This window comes from Coenobita brevimanus, chromosome 23 (assembly GCF_032717465.1).
Source record: "Coenobita brevimanus isolate Jiangsu-jjx chromosome 23, ASM3271746v2, whole genome shotgun sequence".
Taxonomy (NCBI): Eukaryota; Metazoa; Arthropoda; class Malacostraca; order Decapoda; family Coenobitidae; genus Coenobita; species Coenobita brevimanus.
The window spans coordinates 24833808-24852465 of record NC_136976.1 but is presented as its reverse complement, the minus strand read 5'-3'; positions in this window follow the sequence as shown (position 1 = coordinate 24852465).

Below are 18658 nucleotides of genomic sequence, written 5' to 3'. Positions count from 1 at the left end.
CAGATCTTCTTTGATTTTTGCATACTCAACATGGGATTGCTTATCTTGCTTATAAGTTGTCCTAAATTTTACTCTATAAGCTTCAGGAACAAGCTCATAGGCCTTAAGAATCAAGCTCTTAACTACATCATAATTATCAGACTGATCCTGAGGCAAAGATGCATAAGTTACTTGAGCTTTACCGGTGAGAACAGTTTGAAGGAGTACTGGCCAATACTCCTTAGGCCAATTAAAACCTGTAGCTACCCTCTCAAACAACTGAAAATACTTTGTTAAATCAGATTCATTAAAAGGAGGGACAAGTTTAACATTTTTAGCCACATCAAAACCATCAGAGCTAGATGATCCAGTTCCACCTTGTTTCATGCGATACTCATGGTCTGCCTGAATCCTAGCAATTTCAACTTGTGCCTCAGCCTCCTTAGCTTTTGCCTGAAATTCAGCTTCCTTCACACGAGACTCCGCCTCCTTAGCCTTAGCCTCCTGCAGGGCTAGCTGTAACTTAGCTAATTCAATCTGCGTTTGCTCATTTGGAGGAGTTACATTAAACAAGCTTTTATTAATCATGCCAACAATTTGATCTTTAGAATGATGAGAGCGAACAACAAATCCCAATTGTTGAGCAACAATCTTAAGTTCATTCTTTGTTCTGTTTTCTATATCACACACTGTTTGCACATTTGACAAAAAATCTTTGGCTTCATCAAGTGTAGTAATAGTAGACATAATTAATAAGTAACAGTCACAAAATATCAAGCAATATCCTTATGATTATATCCTGAATATCCTGATATGAGGTCGCCAAATTTATGTTACGGAACAGAGAAAGATAACGTACACTTTAAGTGAGAATACTAAGAGTCACTACTGTCCCGTAAAGTTCCAGGTTCAAAACAAAAGAGTTAGGTAAAATTACAAGTTAAAGTTTAATGCACAAACTAACAACAAAACATTCAGGACTCATAAGGATAATGTAATGGCAAAATAAACAGGTTAAATATATGGTTAACTGCAATAGCCTCTATTAACACAAATTTAGCATGAGTAAATTTATCTAAGTCAGCCCTGATAAAATGAGATACCAGATAATACTCAGTGAATGCCAGATAAATTATTACAGATACAAACTATTATTAAAAATGACTGATACAACCCAACATCAATCAAAAACCTCACTAGGCCTAAGAATTAACCTTATGCTACACAGTACAAGAAAAAATGCAATAACAGTAATACTCAAATTACACACAGCTGCTAGATGTTTGGAGATTTCTTGAGCACTCACAATAATAATAACTGTACAGGGGAGGACAGAGATGTGAGCAAAATGAGGAGCAGATCTAAGTGGCCATGATGCAGAGACTGAGCTCATTATATAGGGGCCAGGAGAGCTTGATACAACTTGTAAGAAGGACGCGCAAATGAAGCCATGGGGACAGAGAGCTGAAAATCCCGCAAAGTATAACAGAGAGAACGACTTACTCTACTATAACGGTAGAAGGGGGGGACTGAGGCAGAACACGCTCGTGATCAAACATGCAGCAACTGTGCGTTAAAATTACACAAAGGATGATGAAATCATAGGCTATGTAACAATATATATATATATATATATATATATATATATATATATATATATATATATATATATATATATATATATATGCAAGACATCTGTTGAAACGAAAATGACAGTACTGCAACTACCTTAACCAGGGTTTGGATAGAAACAAAGAGCTGGGAATTTTAATCCAGCTAACGTCAGACGATTTTATTTAGTTCATAGAGATTCATCCCACTAGAAAGTAATTATCGCTGTGTGGTGCAAATATGGATGTCTTCTCATTAAACTGTGCATCGTGGCCCATGGTTGCCTGTACCGGTATTGATCCCTACCAACACCAAACACTGTGCCAAAAGTATTTTCACATCCCATTTTCTTCATCCTCCTTGCGCAAGTTTGGCCATTAAGAGGAGCAAGCATGATGTGCCGCGGTGATGCTAACACAAGTTTCCTGCTCAGGAGTAGTTTGTGGTTATAAGATCTCTCTCTCTCTCTCTCTCTCTACATATATATATATATATATATATATATATATATATATATATATATATATATATATATATATATATATATAGGTGTAGCCAGGCAGGATATTATCTTGGAGGCATGCGAGGTTGAAAGCTATGGCACATTCTTCTTTATTGATTTTCTTATGTACGGTTTCTATTTGTCGTACAATTTTTCGGTGGTCTTCTTGGAATTTCTTCAGGAGTTACCCAAAGGGTAGCGACGTTTCGCAACTATTTTGTTCCATCTTCAGGCGGGGTCTGATGGTTCAGTCGTTCGTTCGTTTAAAGATTTCCTTCATCTTTAGTGAAGTGGCTGCTTACATACGATTCTGGTGAATCAGGTGGAGACAAGTGGGCGAAGCTGATCACGTAAGCTGATCGCTCATTGGCTGCTTTGTTGGCTAAACCTATGTGGCGTTTTGATGACGGTAGGATTTGAAAATCATCGACTCCTGTGTTTATTGTAGGTTGTTTTGTGATAATGTAGATTTCCTCTAGAGGCAAGAGACGGTGAGTGTATTGTTCTCTGTCGATTATTTTGGTGTTCTTATCCAGGTCTTGTGTTAGGCGGAAGTTGTGTAGGGTGGCACAATGGTTCTTGATGGTTCCATTCTGTAGGTGACAGGTGAGACGGCTCGACAGTCTGTCCGTGTCATTCCAATGTATGAGTGGTCCTCCTGGAGGGGCGTCTTGGTCACGGAGGGTCGGTTACGAAGCGGAAGGTGGGCTGTTTGTTTTGTAGTAGATGAAAGAAATATGTTGTTCCGAGTCTGTAGGGCGTACATTTGGATATACAATGTCCTTGATGATCTTTTCATCCCTAGGGCGTACGTTTGTGTATGTTATGCCCTTGATGATATTCTCACCCGTGTAGACAATGATTTCTGTAGTATATCGATGTGTACAGACCCGGTCCATGTCATTCGAATGTATGAGTGAGGTCCAAACTCCTTACTGTTGCGGTAATCCTGGTAAATGACATGGTCCTCCTGAAGGGGCTTCTTGGTCACAGCGGGTCGATTGTGAAGCAGAAGGTGGGCTGTATTCTTTGTTTTGTAGTAGATGATGAGCGAAATGTGTTGTTCCGGGTTTGTACACTCGATCAAAAAAGTATCGGTGCACAGGGGGTGCGATGCCTACCGAAAAGGTTCGAACAACTGCTGACATTACCAACGTCTCATTGTGTATCATCAGTGTCTGTCTATATAAACATTACATTTGCTATATGTTTGCAAGAGGATATTGCTAGTTGGCGATATATAACACCTCCCGACATCAGGGCTACCAACGTGTGGTAGGTCGGATACTAATATTTCAGTGACCTTCATTCTGTGGTCCCAAATGTTTCACGCATGTTGTGCACCGATACTTTTGTGACCGAGTGTACACATCAAAATCTAATACAGAAACCATATGTCGACAGGCTACATGACGAATGAGAGGATACATTGTATACACAAACGTACGCCCTACAGACCTGGAACAACATATTTCTCTCGTAACTTGTCCAGACACACCTTCAATCCATACATCAGCATCTGGTTTATACATATCACTGGCATACTGTTCAATACTAACCTCTTCATTATCCACCTTACCTTCTAGAAACCTCTATGCTATTCCAAACCGCACACGTAAGTTCTTCCAACCATTAGGCTACCTAAGATGAAGTTATCATCACCTAAGTAACCATGCAACTAATCAATCGAACAATGCAACCATGAAAGGATTATAGTAGGTTAATTCAACCCATTTTATGCTTATAGCCATGCATCTGTCATCCTTATAATTTTCTGCAACATATTTATACTACTATTGGCAATACGCAGAATACAAGCGAGGATTGAAAACTTGGAAGCAGTAGTCAAAGCTATGAGCTGCAAGTGAAACCAACTGTGTAAATATTGTACAGTATATATATTTTATAAAAAAAAAAAAAAAATATGGGGTTACATATAGTATTAATATAAATGCTCAACAGAATGTAGCCAGCATACATGTATCCATTTTATAATATGTAAGCATATTACTATGTCTGATATGCATAGACAGCAAGTACATTATAAAATAATGGCCGATTCTTCATACGACTGATTACTGTAGACTTGTCATTGAATCCCAATTGTATAAATATACATAGATATATAGCATATCTTTATTATACTGTACAATGATGTTACTGCATAGTTTTACAATATTACTGTACAATGATGTTACTGCATAGTTTTACAATATTATGATGAATATCTCCCTACGTGTCAACAAGTGGGTTGGTGGAGGGTTAGTGCCCCTCCCCGTAAAGCAGCTAACTCAAAGTCAAATGCCCACCCCTTCCGGGATTATGGCGTCTGGCAATAGATAGACAGATAGATGATGAATACCATGTATTTACATTAGTATTTAACTGCTTTGTCACATATTTCTGTACACTGTTTAAACTGTACCGTAATGCAAAGATATGTCGTAGGTACGACAGTTGGCTTGACGGAGCGATATGTAGACATTTATATAGTCATTGCACAATATATAATAGTTAAAGGCATTAGTATAATCATTGCACAATATGCAATATTAGTACAATATGTAATAAGCAAGTGGACGTTTGGTATCAGGAAGAGAAATGCACAATTTCCCCTTGCCCAGACTACGAAGAATGTCAAAACACATGATATATTTTAAAAACATGATGCTACTCACGGAAGCCAGTTAGCCACGCGATGGAAGCGTGCTAGATACTATACACTCACACACATACACACACACACGTCGGCCAGCCGGAATCCAGGCGGTAAATTATACCCAGAAATCGGGTGTTGGAGTCAGCAGGAGGCAGAAGGAGACAACAGTAGCACTAGGAGTCAGAAGGAGATTGGGAAGAGTAGAAGATAAAGTAGGAGGCAACAGCCAATAAGAGATTAGCTGTCACTCTGTCCGCCACACAACTGTAGGGATAGGCAGTGAACAATATAACTGTGTCACAATAAAACCCCTTAACCCCACAGTGTCTTTACGTCACCTTCACGTACGATACAAGATAGACAGAGGAGGTGAGGCAGAGAAAGAACCTACCTCGAGACTGGAGAGATATTGTAATATCCACAATACACAATCTCCACGCTATCCAACACCTCTCGACGCTATACATCTTCTGGTGACATAGGTGCCTTGCCTCTTGAGCTATGACTGTTATCTACTTTTGGCACCAGCAGTAGTCTACGTTACTCTACGACACCCGACACTGGTGGGAACGAATCTCTACAATTATCCACATAATTGACATTGGTGGGATTCACCTATATATATATATATATATATATATATATATATATATATATATATATATATATATATATATATATATATATATATATATACAGTATATATATATATATATATATATATATATATATATATATATATATATATATATATATATATATATTACATTGAATTCATAGTCATGATAAATTTCAGTATTTTATTTGACATCTTTCTGCACTTTTTATTTTATATCATGAAATCTATTATCATGTTAGTATTCTCTTTCCTCAATGATACAGCCGTCATTGATCTGTCATGAAGAACGTGTAAGAATTCTTGCGTGTTATTTGATGCAACAAAACAATCTATACAACATGTAACATGAAAAAAAGTTAAAAAGTCGGTTAAAAAGTCGGCAGTTCCCGCGACAAGAATGGCAGAAAGAAGGCAGAGAGAAGCGACACTGAGGGTAAAATAGCGTAACACAAATATCCCACCCCAGCCGCCTTCTGGCACGGTATACCCCCATTCTTTTTCATTATACCGAAATGCGGCCGGGTGGGGTGAAGTGACAATCGAAACTCAATAGGGCGTTCCCGTAGGTCACTGCCGGCATGTGACAGTAATGAGGGCAGGTGCAGAGCTGTTTCTCATTTTTTCATTGCCTCTCTCTCTCTCTCTCTCTCTCTCTCTCTGTCTCGAATCTTCCACAACCTTCCTTCAATTTCCCACTGATCTCGTCAAAAGATCAACGATCTTACCCCAGCAACGCGCAGACAGATGAAAGTAATTGGACTGAATGGCGCTTTCTTCGGCGTATTAGTAAATGCTGGCTTGAGAGAGAGAGAGAGAGAGAGAGAGAGAGAGAGAGATTTGTCTGGTCGTGAAAAAAAAAGAAAAAAAGAAAATGGCGCATTCGTCGACCCTGTGATCTGCTCCGTCCCATAAAACTATCAGGAAATGAAACCAGTGAGCAAAGAATTGGGCTGGGTGAGATGGGCTGAAATTTTGGTGGGCGTTGGGGTTAGGGTGGAAAGTGTATCCTGTGAAAATAGATGTTGCAGTATTAATGGTTTGAGTCCATTAAAGCTTATTTCAGAAAGCCATCCAAGAATGAACGTGAATGGGAAGGGATACAAGAAATGGGAGTGGTAGACGAGAGATAAGTGGGATGAGCTGGAACTGAAATTGGGGGTGGGGAGGAGCTAAGGTTTGCCTCAAGGTTTTCTCCACTACCACCACCAGCACCACCACCAACAACAACAAAAGAAGAAAAGATGAAAATATAAGTGTGCGTTGTTCCAGTATACTCGGCCTTTAGCGATGCAGATAAAAATGGTGAAACTGGTGTAGACAAGCCTGTGGGTAAGGAACGGCCAGCGGGAAAGAAAGAAAAAAAAAACTTCCTGCTGTTTGTGCCGACAAAGGGAGAGGCGGGATTTACTCTATGTGTTTTCTGTAGAAGGTTACTTTTGAAGGCTTTGTTGTAGGACACTGAGGGAAGATGGTTCTCTCTCTCTCTCTCTCTCTCTCTCTCTCTCCAGAATTCAAAGACCTTTAAACTTTCTCTTATTACTGACCATCTTAGTTCTATTTTTTTTTTTTTTTTCGTTTTTATCTGTGTAATCATTCACTCATCAATTTTTCGCTTCCATTCCCTTTCGTTTCTTCTCTGCTGAGCACCCTATAGTGTTTTCCCAACTACAAATTGAAAGGGATTATCGTTCTTTTGTAGTCTGTTTCCCATAACTCATTGGCAGAAGACAGTACTGCGATACTGTACTGCGTTACTATAACATTTCTACTCATTTTTTGTGGCATATATATATATATATATATATATATATATATATATATATATATATATATATATATATATTAATCATCAATAACAAGTCCATTGGTGAATTAAGACCTACCCCCAACCTTCTCCACGAATTCCTTGACTGAACTAATCCCTGCCAGGTTTTGTCTGCAAAATTCTCTATTTCATCTTCCTATCTCCTGCCTGGCCTTTTTCTGCTACGCTTACAGTCTTTGAAACCCATTTAGCCTCTTGCTCCATCAGTTATCCCCTTGTCCTGCTACATGACCCGCCAACGTCCATTTCTGTTCTTCTGTAACTGATATCTGTGACCTTAACTTGCTCTTTCTTCCAAGGCGATCTTTTGCTTTCTCTGAAAGATATTTCCAACACTGACCTTTCCATTGCCCCTTGGGAATGGATTAGTTTGTCGTCCATTGTTTTTGTCAGTTTCCAGGTCTCGCAACCCTATGTCAGAGCTGTAACTTTACAATCATTATATACTTTTTGTTTCATACATACTGTCAAGCTACCTGTCATGATGCTCTCTGTTCATCGAAAAATCTATATTTACTGGTAATGCATCTTTTTATTACGTGTTAATAGTCTTTGGTTAGATTTAAGATTTGCCCCAAGTAACTGTATTCCTCAGCTTTTTCAAGTATTTCTTCATCTATTTTGATGATGCTCTTGGGTGCATTTGATTTAAACGTTTGTTTAGTTTTACCCCGGTTCATCTTTAGCCATACTCTGAGACTTTCTGTATTTAGGTCATTTAACATTTCATGCAATGTCCCTGCTGTTGCTAAGATTAGGACAATGTTATCTTCAAATTATAAATAGTTTAAGTTTTCTTCAGCTATGTTTACCCCCTTTGTTTTCCCATTCTAATTTTCTGAAAATACGTCTCAAGACATATATACTGTAAATAGTTTTGGTGAAACTATCATCGTGTTGCACGCTTTTCTCAGTCTTATTTTTTTCTTGGTCTTTATTTACCGGGTAGCTTAACCATAGCAGTTCCTTTTCTGTTTATGTTTTCGAGCAGGTTTACAATAATCTCGCTGACTCCTTCTTCCCGCAATGAATTTACAATAGGTGTATGCTCCACTTGTAGGACTACATAATAGATAGATAGATAAATAGATAGATAGAGAGACAGATAGAAGCAGGAAGTCAAATGATGAGAAGGTGTTGTGTCTGCGAGAATCGAGCAGTGCAAACATGCTTACACCCTCTTAACACTGAGGAAAGCTGACGACGGCGGCCAGTAAGGAGATGATGCAGTTAGCTGTCAGCAGTCCTCTCGTGAACAAAGATCCACAAGGAACACACGTGACACACCCCTGCTACACCAGATTTTAGGAAAGAGAGGGTAGAAGGAGACAAGCGACCCTAGAGAGAGGTCGAGATGGAGATTAGCCTTAGAACAGAAAGAGAGAGAGATAGCGAGACAGGGAGGTAGCTACCCGGACTTATACTCTTCCCATAGAGAGACCTGTTTAATATTTCCAAGACAAATAAAAATAGTCCCATACTATTCTTTACCTCTCCCGTCACTACATGACATCTGGTGGGGAAACTACTACAAGATATAAAAGCTGCTCGACCACAAGTCTAAAATATACTTCTCTACAAGTAACTACAAAGTCTTTATGACATTTGGTAGCAGCGAACATATACGAACCTCGTCTACGAATCAACATTAAATTACTACAAAATATCAAGATTGAAAACAACCAACAACATCAGCTCCTGACAGTATTCTCTCCATCCAGCCCCCTCCGTCTCCCAGATCATCATGCTGATGGAGAGGTCAAGAGATCACACGACGCCTTGCAAGTAGCTTAACGACAAACCAGCAAATCTGCGGACATCGTCTCCGAATTAAAAGCAAATTTCTACAAAAGCAACCGAGACTACAAGATTAGCTTCAGTTCTACATTGAATCCTACAAAATACAGTCTACAGTGCAAATAGTCTTCAAAGTCTACAGCCATCTACAATCAACTACAATTAACAACTCTACGTCGTCTGTATAATCTTCTACACGCACCTACAAGTAGCGGCAGTCTTCATCCCACAACGAGTAAATCACTAGAGAAAATGACCGAGAAAACTTCCACATAGAAAAACGGAACAAACAAACGAAGAGTGAGACACGACTCACAACTCATCTTACTCACTCGTCTTCACTCAAGTTACTCATCGCTACTCATTCACTCACCACAGCTACCAGTGTGGGAAGCCGACGTCACCATGTGCTGAGATGACATCACAACGCGAGTCTGCCATGCCAAGCAACGTGACTGACACCAGGCTCTTCTCACCCACTACTCATTACTCATTATTCACATAGCTCCTACTCATATTCACTTATTTTCACAGTTAAGTTGGAAATTCGACTTTCTATGCTGAGGTTTGCCTGGGACAGCCGTTAACCACTACAAATACCAGGCCATGGAGTTTCCTGAGTAATATCGTCCATCAACACACCACTAGAATTATCAAGAGATCTTCAATCAAACCTGTAATTTCTTCCGAGATCGACTTTTGTATCGACACACCTCTACGATCTGTATCAAGTGGGTAAAATTATACTTGCTCATTTCTTCTCAGTGCTAAAAGTAGCTATATTCAACTTATTTACTCATCTAGTTTGCTAGGACATAAATAAACAAGAGGCGTATTTCATAACATCATATCTTAATGACAGGAATATTTTCGCCACCACCCACGTTAATACCAGATGACACACAAATTGCCACAACATCAGACTCACAATTAAGAGACAGCCCACCCATTGTACAACCCACACCACACGTTAAAGATAAAGAAACAAATACGGGAGTTTCGGATGATGAGTGGGAAACCCCTTCAGACATAGAGAGTGTCGACTTTGCAGCTGCCTTGCATACGTATGCCAATATACTTAACAGGGTTCACCGGTCCGGTCATACATATTCCACCATTCCCTCACATAACGATAAACTCGTACAAGTTGAATTAACAGGGCAATCATTAAATATGAATCAAGAACCAAATACTGCTGATCTAAAAACCACACCTCACGTTTTTGTGTATCACGAGGATAAGACTGCCCCAAAATTCTCTGGCACAGACAAGGATCGCATTGATGTCATTTCATTAATCAGTCAGTGCGAACAAATGTTCATCAAGCGCCACATACTAGATGAACAAGAGAAAATTGCTATTTTTTCATCTTGCATAAGCCAGGAAAGATGTCCAGCAAGCAATTTATTGCGCTCCGATAAGCTACATCGTGCTAGGACATATGATGAATTTAAAACTGAATTTCTGAAGAAATTTTCTGGAGGTATGAACTTCTTGCCAGGTATAATTCCAGAATTACATAAAATTGTAGATCTTGTAAGGGAGCACACTACAAACCATGTGCTCAGTGAAATAACTGCTGATGTCTCCACAATCAAGAGAACCCTATTAGCTACTCTGGAGAATTCTAAGTGGATAACAGATGATGGAAAGATGTCCCCAGACCTCGTCGTGGACATCATTGGTTATGTAGCTGCCTTGTGTAAATTACCTGATAGAACCCTTAAGATCGCCAAAACAATCGCGTACACCCCAGGAATGTGCTTACTAGACTTAATGAACGAGGTAGAGATGCAGTGCAGTAAAGCAGGTGTGGTTGACACACATGCACATTCTGGTAGAATCAGGGTACCTGAGACAGTATCAGCTGTGAAAACTTCTACACCGACCCCAAACAGAGAACAAAATCGATCGCGACCAGAAATGAGGCAGCCCAAACAAACAAAGACGCCTAGACCTCGTTCCCACACGCCTTCCTACAGGCAGTTTCATAAGTTTTCGCGCAGCCCGAGCAGGTCTCGCGCCATAAACAACACTTTTTATGGGAAATCACCTCGTAGGTCACAGTCAAGGGATAGGTCCATTCTGTGTCATTATTGTGCAAAACCAGGACACACAAGGTATGAATGCTTTATCAAGGCAAAAGAGGATAATCAAAAGACACAAGGATTTGGTCCTTACTGTAGGCATCATAGATACCAAGGGCACTGGACTAGTGATTGCAGAACAGTAGAAAAAATTGTGTCTATGTTCAAATCGGGGGAAGACCAAGTCATGACAAAAAACGAACAAACGTAAAGAAGAACAAGGTTAAACTTCACATAGGAGGCATGTTGGGAAATGAGTGTATCTTGATACCAGCGGTATGTGAGGATCAAAACGTTTCCTTATTTTTAGATACAGGCTCTCCAGTGAACTTAATAACACATGAAGAACTAAACAGAATTCTTAAAAATAAAAAGAAAGTAACTTTTCTGGATGAAGCTGATTTAGAATTATACGCAGTAGATGGTCAAGAGATTACAGTAAAAGGTATGATAAGATTAAATCTCAGTTTCACAGAAACTACAAGACCATTCTCTGCATTGTTCTCTATCGTTGAAAACTTAGCAATTAAAGCTCATATGTTACTGGGCTTAAGATCCATGAGAACTGAGAACATAACTATACTCCCACAAATGAATGGAATAGACTTTGATAATGAATTCATAGAGGAAATACTTTCAGAGCCCTCATCGATTGGTAGAAGAGAGCCAAAAAGAATTGGTAATATTAAAGGCTTAAACAAACCTATACAAACAGATGAGTGTATAAATCCACTTACACCAGCAACCCCATCCTCCAGAATTAGTGACCCAGATAACAGTACTGATTTATCAATTTTTCCAGCCCATCTCACTAATGATTTGGTTATACCACCTAATTCATACATGAAGGTTACCATAAAGAGCAAATTACGAAATAGTACTGTTCTTGTCTTAGAACAATTATGTAAAGTAAAGGGATTGTCAGTAGAAAACGCATTATGTCATACGAACGACGAAGGGCTAACTCAGATATTCATTATTAATCACATGAATGGGGAAGTTCAGTTGAAGAAGGGAACTTGCATAGTTAATATTGAAAAATGTTTCGCCCCTGTGAAGGAAATAAATATTGGTGGAGTAACAAGTGAGATAAAATCTACGGATAGAGAAAGAATAAAAGAGAATTTAATTCACTCAGGTGAATTTGACGAAGAAAATGATTTGTTAACCCTGCTGGAAACACACAGGGACACCGTAGCATTGCCTGGAGAACAATTAGGGTGTACTAACTTGATTAATCACATGATTAATGTGCACCCAGAAACACCACCAATTTTCGTACCAGCTTATCGCATACCACACTCCCAACGTACACTTGCAAATCAGTATGTCGATGAAATGTTAAAGCTTGGAATTATTGAGCCTTCAGTTTCTCCGTGGAACGCTCCCCTTTTCTTTGTGCCCAAGAGAAATGGAGAAATGCGTGCGGTAGTAGATTACCGTAAACTAAATAATCACACAATCCCAGACAGATTTCCCATGCCATTGCTAAGTGATGTTCTACAGAATATTGGTCCTGAGAATAATATATTCTCGACCATCGATCTCCTAAACGGATACTATCAGATTCCGGTATCTCAGGAGTCACGTAAATACACTGCCTTTTCAACAAACAGAGGCCATTATCAATATACAAGAATGCCAATGGGACTGAGGACAGCCCCCGGTACGTTCCAGCGTCTTATGAATTACGTATTGTCCGGAATTTTAGGACAAGGAATATTTGTTTATCTTGACGATATTATTATCGCAACGAAGAATATTAAGGATCATCTCAGGAAATTAGACTTACTCTTACAAAAGCTTAGTGATGCTGGATTAAAAATTAAACTTTCTAAATGCAAATTTTGCTTTAAGGAAATAAATTTCTTAGGCCACAAATTAAGTTCTGATGATATTCACACCACTGATGACAAAATACAGGCGGTGAGAGATTTTCCTGAACCCACTACGACTGACGAAGTTAGACAATTTTTAGGTCTGGCTGGGTACTATAGGTCCTTCGTACCACAGTTCTCTCATATAGCCTTCCCTCTATTCCAACTACTCAAAAAAGATGCTGTATTCCAATGGGAAGAAGAACAAAAAAGGGCATTTAACAATCTAAAAATTAAACTAACAAATGCACCTTGTTTAGCATATCCGAATTACACGAAATCATTTCTTATTTGTACAGACGCATCAGTTAAAGGATTAGGGGCTGTACTGATGCAGGAAGATAAAAGAGGAAAGAATCAACCAATTACATTTGCCAGCAGACAAACAAGAGGTGCGGAGAAAAATTATAGCACTAGAGACATAGAGACACTTGCAGTGATTTTTGCATGACAAAAGTTTCGAGATTTGGTATATGGTTACGAAATCCACTTATTCACCGACCATAAACCACTGGTGGGTATGTTTAAAGAAAAACTCCTTTCTGGGAGGAGAGCAAGATGGAAATGTACAGTTGAAAACTACAATGTACAAATACATTATATACAAGGTAAAATGAATATAGTAGCTGACGCATTATCTAGGAACCCGAACACAATTCAGGTCGCGGCGTTAGATCTCAAAGGAAATATCCCAAACCACGAGGATATCGCAAAGGCACAAAGACTTGACCCAGTATGGTCAAAAGTAATATACAAGTTAGAAAGTGGAGATGACATACAATTACCCAAACTTCATGTCCCACTTGAACAATTCACAATGGTCAATAATACATTATACAAAATTAACTCTAAACAACCAAAACGCCAAAGAAATACTAACCAGTTGGTAGTGCCTAATGACATGATACCCCAAGTATTACGAATGATACACTACAGCCCACATGCAGGACACCCTGGAAAGGATAAGACATTCAACCAAGCCCAGCTATTATATTACTGGCCTTCATTACGAAGAGATATAAACAATCATATAGACAGATGCGAATCATGTGCAGAACACAAAGGATACCCAATCACACCTGCACCGATGGGTAATTACCCAGTACCACATCAACCATGGGACGTTGTCGCTGTTGATTTACTCAAGATGCCATTATCATACAATAATAACCTATACTTATTCGTAGCAACGGATCATTTTTCCCGTTATGTCATTATAGCTTCAATTAAAGATAAGACAGCAGAGACAGTAGCAAAGGCAATAACAGATAATGTAATATGTCGCTTTACTACCCCAAAGGTATTAATAAGTGATAATGGAGGAGAATTTAATTCTGAGATCTTACAAGAAATATGTAAACAATACAACATCAAAAAGGTTAACGTTTTGGCCTATCACCCAGCATCGAATGGGTTGGTAGAGAGACAAAATAAAAAGGTATTAGATGTGCTACGACACATTCTCAGTGAAAATTATGCAAGCTGGGATGATTGGATTCCCAGAGTAGAGGCCTCCATTAATGGGTCTAGATTCACCTATCAGCTTAGGAGACATTGTTTACGGAGTCATTCATACGAGAGACAATAAATTATCCCCTAAATTTGAGGGCCCATACAGAGTAATTAACATACAAGCAAACAAAGTTTTAATTAAGTCACTTTCAAGTGGCGAGGAAAAACAAATTCATATTGACCATTTAAAACGAGTTTCAAGGGAATTATCACATAATTATTCAGCCTCGGATACAACCGAACAGGTGAACGTACCTCAAGAAACCAAGCAAGAACACAACAATGATTACAAAAAGAAATTAAGGTCGTATACCAAACAATCGAACATAGGTGCAACTATTCCAATGAAATCTACAGTACATCATTTACGAGAATTAAATATCGATTTAAACTCCTTCTATAAATGAAATAGCAGCCAACCGTAACGCACATCATCACTATCATCAACCACAGCTTTATAGGAAATTAATAGATTTTTTTTTCGGTAGGTTACGATGAAGGGACTTATGCTATGGATTCTCCTATACATAGTAAGAGTATATGCGCACCTAGACCCCAAGCATATAGTACGACAAGGATGCCTCATAGCTCCAACGGCCACGACTACAATCGTCAAGGACGTCATGAGTACTGAAATAAGTCTAGATTACTTGTATGACTTACCTACTTATGTAGAAAGACTTGCGACGCCGATGCGAACTCTGGACTTCAAGATAGGGAATTATGTTTCACAAGCACATAACACCAAGGAAGTGGATGAAATGGTGAAGTTAGCGAAATGGAAACTAGAACAGGCGAAGTCAACTATGCTCGTCATGATCCAAGATCTCCCATCTTATGGAACGGAGGTACTGAGCGACAGGAACAATATCACACGTACTCGCCAAAAGCGCGGTTTGTTCGATCTGGGTGGCGCAGTTCTTGGGAACATCTTTGGATTGGCTACAGAGGATGACCTTAAAGAAATAAACAACAAATTTAATAAGATAGCTCAGGTACTAACATACCAAGATAAATTCATCACAGGACAGAACTCGGCAATGAAGACAATTGTGAAAAATCTGAAACAAGCAGAAAACGTAGCTCTCGAGAGTGTAGATAAAATAAATGACTTAGAGGGCAACGTTACTCTTTTCCAGCACTTCTCCATCATCACAGAACATATTGACACGATTCTACTACAATTAGAGAACACTAGAGATCATTTCAGGGCACTTATGCAAGGAATTTCGAATGCTGGTGATGGCAAGATCACAAATGACTTACTCCCAGTTCATGAGCTACGTCAGATAGTTAGTCAAGGTATACATAAACATAAATTGAAGCCATTGTTCCGCAGTAGGGAATTTATGCAATATTACCCGTACTTAGAAGCAACACTAACACCAACATCGGTGATAGTTCATGTACCATTCATCACGGAAGACCTGTTCACAGTATACCAAATACACCCCTTCCCCTATAGAAACAACAACACTTTGGTCATCATCAACATCAACACAGACACCGAACTCATCATGGTCTCCAAGAGACGAGACACTGTCACTTTCGCAAGTGAGTCAACGATTGAGCGAAAGTGCCGCACATCCTTACATGCTGTTCATCTTTGTCCTGCGTACATTTTCACGTTTCAGCCTACTGATACGGTCCTTTGTGAAATGGCTATCATCAGCAATAACAATATTCATCATCATTGCAACTTCACTTTTGCTCCAGATAAACTTGTACACCATCAACGCAGTGGACACTCGCAGTTTTTTTATTTCCCTCATAACACATCAGTTTACATAGTCTGTCCAGATATACCACCATCTCATACATCAGCCTCAGGATTATACATAGCACCAGACTACTGTGCGGTATTTACACCATCCATGTCTACTTTTTCCACCTTCAATCACTACGCCATTATCAACCATACACACAAACATTTCCACCCACTGCCTAATATGAACTTAAACATGAGCACAAGTATTAAGCTGACTTCACCTAAGTTTGAAACTATACAGCTGATCAATGAAACAATGAAGCCCTGGGAAGATTTGAGTTTGAGTATGTTCAACCCATATTATGTGTATAGCCAAGCACCTTCTGTCTTTATAATCATCTGCATTGTAGTTGCAGTATTGCTGTTGGCAATGCACAGAATGCATGCAAGAATTGCTAATTTGGAGTCATTGTTTAGTGGGGGGAGAGTTAACATCACAGTTAACCACCCTGAATGAAGTGTATATATTTTGTATATAGTATTAATTATATAAAAAAAAAAATAATAATAATAATAATAATAATACAAAGAAGAATGACCCATATATGACAGACCAGTACCATTATCTTTGAATGAAATATTAGTAACTCTTACAATAATCTTAATTCTAAACTATTTTTATTCTTGCATGTATGCATTTCACTATAATATCCCAAGTACATACTGTATTACAGTTAAATAATTTACTTTAATGCATTTATTCAAATATGTATACAACTTATTTAAAATGTAATATTACTGAATAATCACTATTTACTATGAATAATATATGTATACAATATTCATACAATTATGTTACTTTACAATATTATGTATTTCACTTAATTAGCTTATAAGTTCATTATAATCTGTATGTAGTATGTATTAATATGTTATAACTATTAAATGTCGATGGTACGCCATTTTCGCGCGGCCGAGCAAATGTAGGACTACATAATAGATAGACAGATAAATAGATAGATAGAGAGACAGATAGAAGCAGGAAGTCAAATGATGAGAAGGTGTTGTGTCTGCGAGAATCGAGCAGTGCAAACATGCTTACACCCTCTTAACACTGAGGAAAGCTGACGACGGCGGCCAGTAAGGAGATGATGCAGTTAGCTGTCAGCAGTCCTCTCGTGAACAAAGATCCACAAGGAACACACGTGACACACCCCTGCTACACCAGATTTTAGGAAAGAGAGGGTAGAAGGAGACAAGCGACCCTAGAGAGAGGTCGAGACGGAGATTAGCCTTAGAACAGAAAGAGAGAGAGATAGCGAGACAGGGAGGTAGCTACCCGGACTTATACTCTTCCCATAGAGAGACCTGTTTAATATTTCCAAGACAAATAAAAATAGTCCCATACTATTCTTTACCTCTCCCGTCACTACATGACATCTGGTGGGGAAACTACTACAAGATATAAAAGCCGCTCGACCACAAGTCTAAAATATACTTCTCTACAAGTAACTACAAAGTCTTTATGACACACTGAGTCGAAAGCCTTTTCATACTCGACAAAGTCTGACCAAACTGGTTTATTATATTGTGTAGTTTTATCAATTAGTTGATATTTGTGCATAGATGATCAGTAGTCGGACACCCACTTCAGAGTTCTTTCTGCACATTTGTTGTTTTACTGTTGGTAAAGACTTCAGTGAGGAGTAGTAAATATCTGATAATAAGCTAATAGGTTGGTAGGTACTAAGATCTTTTGAGTTGTCTTTCATGTAAAGCAAAATAACTGTTGCATAATACCATGTTTGGGATTTTTTTCTTCTATACACACTGAGTAAGTAAGTAGGCTAGCCGGTTTTGAGCTTCTGCTCCTGCTTTCAACAGTAAATCTGCTACTATTCCATCTTCTCGTGGAGCCTTTCCACATTTCATACTTTTAAGAGAAAATTTTACGTCGTCTTGTGTTGGCCTTGGTCTTTCACCTGTGTCAGCCGAAAAGTTAGCTATTGGTACGATTGTCTTTGGTGCATACTGTTCTTTGCAAAATTCTATAACTCTGTTGACCATCCTTTCTCACTGTTTAATTTTTCAGTTATATAATTTGTTGCCTGTCTAGTGCCACTTTGCTTCGTGCCAGTTTCAGACGTTTTCCTCTTTTGATGATTTCTTTGATCTGATTCATGTTTCCCTTTCGTTTTTCTTCTCTCTGTCTCTTGTGGATAACTTATTTAATTCTGCACTTTCTATTTAATCATTCTCTGTTTTTACTTCCATATCTTTTCTTCTTACCATTAGCTCGAGGGTCATTTTAGAGTACAGTGCTTGCTTGCTCTACTTTCGCCGCTGATTTTACTGAACACTTTTGTTAGTCTTTCTCTCAACTCATCAGTGCCATACTCAGCATAGCTTAGAGCCTGAAATCGATTTTTTATTTCTACCTGGAACGCAGCTTTGTTTTCATTTAGATATATTGGGCATATAT